Below are 8,863 nucleotides of genomic sequence, written 5' to 3'. Positions count from 1 at the left end.
GGTAAGAATAACCTGGTCAGGTAGTTGTGCGTGATAGGGCGTGAGGGCAGAGTCTTGTCTACGCTGCCTGGCTGCCATGTCCTTGGCTGCGCTGCTCCGTGTGGGCCACGCTCGGGGGTGACTCTCCTCCAGGGGGGCTGCTGGTGAGGAGGGGACACGGGGGGAGGCAAGGCTGGGGCAACGGCACGTGTGCCCACAGAGAGGGCTCCGAGTGCCGCCTCTGGCACCCGTGCCATAGGTTCGCCACCACTGGTTTAGGAGACCCCAAGTACAGTACGCAGCACACTCCAGAGGTGCCCATAATTTGATTTTTAGCTCTCCTGCAGCTGGTCAAACCTTTGCAATCAGCCACAAACCTGCACACCCACCGGAGGGAGCCCACCCTGGAAGAGCCCCCCCCCCTCCCCAAGCGTCTTGAAACCCTCACCTTTTGCAGAGCACAGAGCCAGAGCTGTTTTCAAATAATTTATTAGGAATTTAAAACAGAAAATCTGGGGGAGGGGAAAGGCGGGGGTTACAGGCATGGTGAGAACAAACATTGACATATAATAAAACCGGCTTAATAAAAAACACAGCTTTATTTTCTTTTAAAAAAGAAGGTTGGCATAGAAGTAGCCCAGCGTGTGTGCCCAAGAGGAGGTACAAGAGTGCCACTCGACAGTCACCCCCCCTGACCCCCCCCCAGCCAAGACTAGAATAAAAATAAGCCCCTTCCATCAGACATTCCCAACCTGGAGCCCCCCCCCTGCTGGCAGGGTTGAGAGGTGCTGCATCTGTCCTCTCCAGAGGCACCAGGGTTGTTTTTTTTGGGGGGTGGGGGGGACTGTGATAGATTGTGGCTGCTTTTTTATTTCTTCTTTAGAAAAAAAACCAGACAAACATATTCATCTGCGTTAACAAAAATTATTGCTTTGTGTTTCCAGTATTAATTAGCTGAGTTTCCCTCTCTCTTCTTCTTCTTCTGCCACCAAGAAAACTCTCCCAATATTTTTCACGTTGCTTAAGGGGGGGATTCTGCCAGTGGGAATCTGGGGCCGAGACTGTGGGAAAGGAAGAAGGGGAAGGAAGGAGGCAAAGGATCTGCATGGGGAAAAGCCAATCCTTTCTTAGAGTTTAGGCCAGTGTTTCTCAACCTTGACAATTTTAAGGCATGTGGACTTCAACTCCCAGAATTCCACAGCCAGCATTGCTGGCTGTGGAATTCTGGGAGTTGAAGTCCACATGCCTTAAAATTGTCAAGGTTGAGAAACACTGCTTTAGGCTGAGAGGCAAAACCCAACAAGCTAAAAACTTGAATTAAAACTTAACTTCTGGCAGACAGAAAACTGGCATGCAAGGAATAAGATTCATAAAGGCCAGGTTCCTGATGTTGTTTTCTCCCTGCAAGGTGTTTCCCATCTCCTGCGGCCTCAATCGGACACTGGGGATACTGCTAACTGCAGGCCCCAATTCCCTCTCCCCGTGTCAATACCCAGCCTCTGCACGCCTTGGGGCTGCCATGTGCAGAATTCCTGGCTCGCATGAACACTGCATCTAGAAAGACTCAGGAACATGCAGTAACCAAAGATGGCCACCACCTGGAAAGAGCCTGGGACAAAGCAAAAAGATGGGATAGCACAGGGGTAGGCAACCTTGACTCTTTTATGACTCGTGGACTTCAATTCCCAGAATTCCTGAGCCAGCCATGCTGAGGGGAAAGGGAGAGGTTTCCAAGCTGAGCCAGGCTGGCTCAGGAATTCTGGGAGTTGAAGTCCACCAGTCATAAAAGGGCTAAGTTTGAAGACCTCTGGTTTAAATATTTAGATATTTTTCCCTCATGGTCACATGATCAAAATTCAGGCATTTGAACAGGGGTAGGCAACCTCGGCTCTTTTATGACTCGTGGACTTCAATTCCCAGAATTCCTGAGCCAGCCACACTGAGGGGAAAGGGAGAGGTTTCCAAGCTGAGCCATGCTGGCTCAGGAATTCTGGGAGTTGAAGTCCACCAGTCATAAAAGAGCCAAGGTTGCCTACCCCTGGGATAGCAGATCCCTCTTGCGGCACCTGGAGACAATCTATTTATTCGTTTCATTTTTGTATCCGCACAATTGTAAAACTCTTGGCAAATATAAAACCCAAACATGTTTGGGTTCTAAACTGAGCTTCAGGGGAGACCCTGAACCTGAATAGCAAAAGACCCTCCCCCAAAGACTGAGGACACCCTGTTCCCTCCATCCACCCCTGGCAAAGGATGCCATGCGAATGCACTGCAAAGAAAGGGCAGACCCTCCCCTCCCCCGGCTTCTCTGGGGCAACAGCCTCAAATGACACGGGGGGGGGGCGAGGAAGCAAGGCCTGGAATGGAAAAGACAGGGGATGTGTTGCAGTGTTTCTCAACCTTGACCATTTTAAGGCATGTGGACTTCAACTCCCAGAATTCCACAGCCAGCAATGCTGGCTGTGGAATTCTGGGAGTTGAAGTCCACATGCCTTAAAATGGTCAAGGTTGAGAAACACTGTGTTATGGGAAAATAAATGGTTCTCTTTTCTGGAGAGAGGTCCTCTCCCCAGGCACTGGAACATCGATCTCCTGATATGTTGAAGCTCAAACAGCTGATGTGGCAGCTGCACATGGCTGCAAAAAAGGAAAAAAATGTGCCGGGGGGGGGGCTGGCTTTTGCCTCTCCTTCCGAGACCCCTGAGACGGTCTGGGTCTGCTCCACTCCTTGACTCCTTTGCCAGATATGAGCAGATGCCTGTCCCACAGACACCCCCGGGCCCTTGCAAGCCATGACCCCCCCCCCCTTGGCAGAAAGTGGCAAATATTGAGAGAGTTGTCCATGGGCCCAAGCATCAACGGAGACCAGCCGCCAGGCAAAAGTGCTCTTGTGGGCTCAGGCCACACGAGCGGTGCATCTTGCTCAGCCTAACAGGCCCTGCTGGTTACGTGGCTCCCACCCAGCCCTCCCCACCCTGTCTCTTGCCCACCTCGCCGTCCTTCCCGTCCCTCCCCCTGCCCATCCCGTCCCGTCCCATCCCTGCCCTGCCCTGCCCTCCCACCCCCACCCCCATCTCATCAGAAGTCATAAAAGCTTACAGCAAAAGGTATAAAAAGAAAGGAGGTTTGTCGTGGTCCAAACAGAGAATATTGCTCACATTGTTGGCTTCAAAGCCCAAAAGAGGGAAAGAAAGAAAGAAAGAAAGAAAGAAAGAAAGAAAGAAAGAAAGAAAGAAAGAAAGAAAGAAAGAAAGAAAGAAAGAAAGAAAGAAAGAAAGAAAGAAAGAAAGAAAGAGAAAGAATCAACGGTCCAAGGTCCTCTGTTGTGAAGACAAGGCCTAAGAGAGCCTTGCACGATTTACATATGATACAAAAAGATCAAGGGGAAAATACAGTAATAACAAACTCATAGGAGCCTAAAATCTAAAAACCAGGGAGGAAAAAAAAAATCAGAAATAAGGAATAGTGTTTTTTCTCACTTAGCAAAATATACAGTTTGTATTTGTTCCACAGCAATGCCCCGAGTGTTCACATCCTGTTAATTCTGTAGGTCTCAAAAGCCTCACATTGACAGAAAAAAAAACATTCCTTGTTTAAAAAAGAGAGACAGATAAACTATTAAATGCTTCAGCCTCTCAGCTGCTCTCTCTCTCTTCCCTTCGGAAATTGCTTTAGTTGTATACCAACCAGTCCTTTAAAAAGACTTGGTTCTTTTTGTGACCGAGTCCATATTTTTCCCCATCTCAATATATATATATATATAATATATTTATATATATATCTAAAACAAACAAACGATTTTCAAAGCCAAATAAAAATATTCCTTGATAAAAACTACCTACACACAGTCACCCCCAAAAATAAAATAAAATAAACGGTTCTTCGGCAGCTCCGAAAAAGAGCGAAAGAACCAGGAAAATGAGAGTGCTGATCTCGCCCACCCATCCCACCCCACCCCACCAACCTCCCCAAAATAAAAAATAAAAAAAACAAGAACTAACAGGCTAAGAAAATAAATAAAAGTAGAAGCAGTGGGTCAGAGGCTTGGGAGAAGTGTAAACGGTCTGTGGTTAGTAGCAGAGGAGACGGAGGAGCGCACCTCCTTGCCTCCCAATCCAGTGCTTTCTGGCCAGCGGGAGGGGGGGGGGCTGGCCGGAGCCCAGCTAACAGCCACAAGTGTGCAGTTTTTGAATGAAAATGAAACCTTGGCTCATCCCTCCGGGTCTGCTGAGTCCTCCAGCTCACTCTCCTGGGGGTGCTCACTGGGGAATCTGCGGGGAGCAGAGAAGAAAGCAAAGCAGTCCAGGTGACCATCGTCCCATTTGCCATCCTCCCAAAGGCTGCGGCACGTGCCCGTTTACTTTTCCCATTTATACGCCGCCCATCTCGCTGTCCATTGTATGGACCCACTCTTACTCGGGGGAGGCCGTCTTCTCCAGTCTGGTAGCCCTGGGGAGAGCAGGGGTGGGATTTACCTTGCTAGAACCCCCTGCAAGCCCTACTGGGGTGCATCACCCCGTTGCGCTGTGCCCCTGAACGGGCTCCCCCAGCACGCTGGGTCTCCTTGCCAGCGTGCACTTAGACCAGTGGTTCTCAACCTGTGGGTCGGGACCCCATTTGGGGTCGAACGACCATTTCACGGGGGTCGCCAAACAACGCAGTCCGCCATTTTTTCTCCCCTTTTCCTTAGCTGTGCTCCTCCCTTTTATTCTATTGGCTTTTGAAAGCCAGTAGAATAGACTCTCTTGAATAGAATCTAATTCTATTGGCTTTCAAAAGCCAATAGGAATTGTCCAGGCTGTCTCTGCCCTGCTGAGCCCGCCAAAAGTCCCATTCTGCAAATGGTGCTGCACCAGTTGAGTAGTCCTCGACTTACGACCGGTTGAGTAGTCCTCGACTTACGACAAGTTGGGGGGGGGTCGCGGCATTAAAAAGGTTGAGAACCACTGACTTAGACCAAAGTTCCCCAACCTTTCTGGCTTTGTGGACCGGCGGGGAGGGCGGGAAGAAGGGACAGTTCCCTGCGAGTCGTGGGCAAGCGTGCACGCGTTCACCCTCCACTTCCACGGCCGGTTCCAAACGGCTCAACGCTCGATAGTAGGCTGCAGCTCAGGGGTTGGGGATCCCCGAATTAGACTGCAGGGAGTCCTCACTTAACGGTCATTGGGGCCCAAATTTCCACCACCAATTGATGTGGTCGTAAAGCACAACGCCAAGTGATCACGTTGCTTAGGGTCGGCAATCCTGGGCGTTCCTGGCTACCACGGGGCAGCTCAGCAAGGACCTCACTGGATCATGGCTTCTGAATGTGCCTGTCAGCTTCCTCGTTGGCTTTGTTTGTGAGAAACCGCTAACTGCAAATTGCAATTGTGTGACCGTGGGATGCTGCAACAGTTGGAAATCCGGGATGGTTTCCAAGTGCCCAGATCGCAGTTTCGGCTGGCACTTCGAGGACCAGTTATACACACTACCCACTCAGCTCGGCTGCAAATGGTTGTTAATGAGGGCTGCCTGTAAATGGTTCAAGAATTCACCCTTCGGGGTCTTCCAGCTGAGACTGCACCATGGGGAGGCTTCCTTCTGTACGAGATTGCCACCCTCCCCCCACAGCAGCAGCAAACGTGGCTCGGCCCCTACAGCAAGTGGCTTGAAAAGCAGAAAAGCAGAAACCTCCTACTGTGGTTCTGCAGCACAGAAGCACCTTACATTGTTCAAGTTTTTGCTTTTCTCTCCAGCTGTTTTTTCTGAAGGATGGTTAGGGTCAACTGGCTGAGCTAAGCGGTCCCCACACTATGACTGACTGGCAGGAGTTTAGAATTTAGAATAGAATAGAGCTGGAAGGGACCTTGGAGGTCTTCTAGTCCAACCCCTGCCCCACCAGGAGAACCTATACCAGCGGTCCCCAACCTTTGTGACTTGGTGGCCTGGCTGTGGGGGGGGGGCAGCGGGGAGGAATTGGGCTGCGTGAGCGGTGGGCTGATACGTGTATGCATAACTCGACTTATGCAACTCGAGTACCGTGCCCATGTGCACACATGCTGGCCCACCACTTGCAAAAATCGAGCGGTACATGGCTTGCCCGCCGCTCGCACGGCCCAGTTCCAAATACGCCACGGACCGGTAGTGGGCTGTAGCCCAGGGATTGTGGACCCCTGCCCTTTACCATTTCAGATGTCACTTTACCTTTGCGAGTGCCTTCCTCTTACGTTTAACTGTTTGGGGTTAAATTTAATCTTCTTGTTTTAGTGCAGAGCTTCTCAAACGTGGCATATTCAACTGCCAGAGCTCCCCAGTTGCCACGAATGCTGGGAGTTGAACTCCACACATCTTAAAGTTGCCAAGGTTGAGAAGCACTCTTTTAATGTTTGCACAACAAACGACCTTCCTTCCAGGGGCGCAGGCGGTGACGAAACCACGTCCCACAAGAGACGATTCCCCGGCGCCTGCACCGTGGGAGAGGAGCACTCCACCTGTCGCTCTGCTGCTCAAGATACGAAAGTCTGCTTTGGTTTGACTGCACTCACACAGCAGCCTCAACTGAATTCACCTCTTTTCTTAGCTTGCATAATATAGGGAGCCCTCAACTTGGGGCCGTTTGTGGGTCCAGTGGGTCTACCCAGGGAGGGGGTACCGGCAAACAGGGTTAAAAGCTCCGGCGGTCGCCCCACCCAATCACTTTGGCACTCCACAACCGGGTGTCACAGAGGGCTCTTTGCGGCATCCCACGGTCGCGTGACTGTTCTACGACACTTTTGCTGAAAACAGGTATTTTACTTCTGGTTTTCAGGAAAATCAGAGCCGTAGCAAAACCTTTAGTTTGCTTCATAACTGTGCCGATTCATTTAAGAACGCTGCAACAAAAATATGATGGTTTTTATGACGATTATGACCATGATAGGTAGGCTCCATTATGGTTTTAACCCGAGGATTACCTATACACTGTACCCAATGGGCTTATTTGCTAAATTATAGGTTGCTCTGCCCTCAAAGGAGTCCAGAAAGGGGAGTGGGGTGAGCAAACGTAACTGCAGGGGGTCTTTATTTGACTGGTTCAAGAGGAAGGCAAGTCCAGCTAGTGAACTTCCATCGGTCACTTTGGGCCATTTCGACCAGTGCAAACAGAATCCAGTGCCACAGTTTTACATTCTAAAGTAGTGGTTCTCAACCTGTGGGTCGGGACCCCATTTGGGGTCGAACAACCATTTCACGGGGGTCGCCAAACAACGCAGTCTGCCATTTTTTCCCCCTTTTCCTTAGCTGTGCTACTCCCTTTTATTCTACTGGCTTTTGAAAGCCAATAGAATAGACTCTCTTGAATAGAGTCTAATTCTATTGGCTTTCAAAAGCCAATAGGAATTGTCCAGTCTGTCTCTGCCCTGCTGAGCCCGCCAAAAGTCCCATTCTGCAAACGGTGCTGCACCAGTTGAGTAGTCCTCGACTTACGACCGGTTGGGGGTCGCGGCATTAAAAAGGTTGAGAACCACTGTTCTAAAGCAAGTGGAATGAATTAAAATTTGATTCATGCCAAAAGAAGGGAATGTATGTAGCTCAGAGTTAAACTGCCGAGTCCTTCGTGCTTTCTGGGCTTGGCAGTTTCCTTGCAGTCATTTCATGACCAACTAGGCACTTGCTCTGTTTATATCAGGGGTCCCCAACCCCAGTCCGTGGACGGTACCGGGCCACAGCATGCAAGCAACCGGTCTGCATAAACAAGCAAAGCTCCATCCGTGGGATGCAGGCAGCACACAAAACCACGCACCCTCCAGTCCGCAGGAAAACCTCTCTCCATGGAACCGGTCCCTGGTGCCCAAAAGGTTGGGGGCTTCTGGTTTATATGCACCAGCTGGAGGGGGTGAGGTTTCTCCTTCATAGTTCTTTGATTGGGAATTGTTTTCTGCTTGATTGTTAGTCTGGTGTTAATCCCTGCTTCTCTGGGTATTGGCTGCTGGAGAGGATCTGTTGTGATCTTTTTGTTCCCTTCTTAGCATTTTATTCATGGAATGGAATGGAATAATAATGAATAGAATAGAACAGAACAGAACAGAGCAGAACAGAATAGAATCAGAATAGAATAGAATTAGAATAGAATTAGAATAGAATCAGAATAGAATTAGAATAGAATAGAATAGAATCAGAATAGAATAGAATAAGAATAGAATTAGAATTAGAATAGAATAGAATAAGAATAGAATAGAATCAGAATAGAATTAGAATAGAATAGAACCAGAATAGAATAGAACCAGAATAGAATAGAATAAAATCAGAATAGAATAGAATAGAATAGAATAGAATAGAATAGAATAGAATAGAATAGAATAGAATAGAATAGAATAGAATAGAATAGAATAGAATAGGACAGGACCCAGATTGTTGGGGGGGGGAGGACAATAAGCTGACTCTGTAAACTGCTTAGAGAGGGCTGTAAAGCACTGTGAAGCGGTATATAAATCTGAGTGCTATTTCTCTTGCTATAGCTTGTGTTGGTTGTGTTTTAGTGGATTGAGTGAGTAGGCACTTTTTGATATAATTGTGTGGGCATCCATTTTGTTAGATAATGTTAAGGAGGTGGTCTGTTGTTCTGAGTTGTTGCAGGGCCTTAGTACTTCTAGGAAAATGTCTGGGAATAACAAGAGTCATCTACACCCTACAATGTAAGATGTAGGGCAGCAACCACTATATAGGGCAGGCAGAGCACACCATAAACACCAACTAACAGTCGCAACCAATGGACAGATCAACCATAGTTTCAACTGGGCATCTGTGAGCATACAAGACCAAGCAAAACTGCAAAAGGAAGTGAATGCTTGGAAGCTGGGCCCTCAGACAAATCAGTCACCGACAGACACACAGAGATTAATACATTTTCACGCCATTCAAACGTGAC

The 8,863-nt window shown here is 48.7% G+C and overlaps 1 protein-coding gene across 4 annotated transcripts in view; it reads right to left on the bottom strand.

The window, feature by feature from the left end:
- Positions 1–3,950: 3,950 nt before the first annotated feature.
- Positions 3,951–8,863, bottom strand: part of LOC120312568 (RNA-binding protein Musashi homolog 1-like) — a 31,014-nt gene continuing 26,101 nt past the window's right edge. For all 4 annotated transcript variants that reach the window (XM_039353448.1, XM_039353445.1, XM_039353449.1 and 1 more), the window contains one exon: positions 3,951–4,250. The gene's annotated coding sequence lies outside the window, so the exon portion shown is untranslated. The remainder of the gene's footprint in view (positions 4,251–8,863) is intronic.

This window comes from Crotalus tigris, unplaced genomic scaffold (assembly GCF_016545835.1).
Source record: "Crotalus tigris isolate CLP2741 ecotype Arizona unplaced genomic scaffold, ASM1654583v1 scf7180000018525.42219311030:4301911, whole genome shotgun sequence".
NCBI classification, from domain to species: domain Eukaryota; kingdom Metazoa; phylum Chordata; class Lepidosauria; order Squamata; family Viperidae; genus Crotalus; species Crotalus tigris.
The sequence above is the reverse complement of the archived record's forward strand: the minus strand, read 5'-3'. Positions and strand labels throughout refer to the sequence as shown.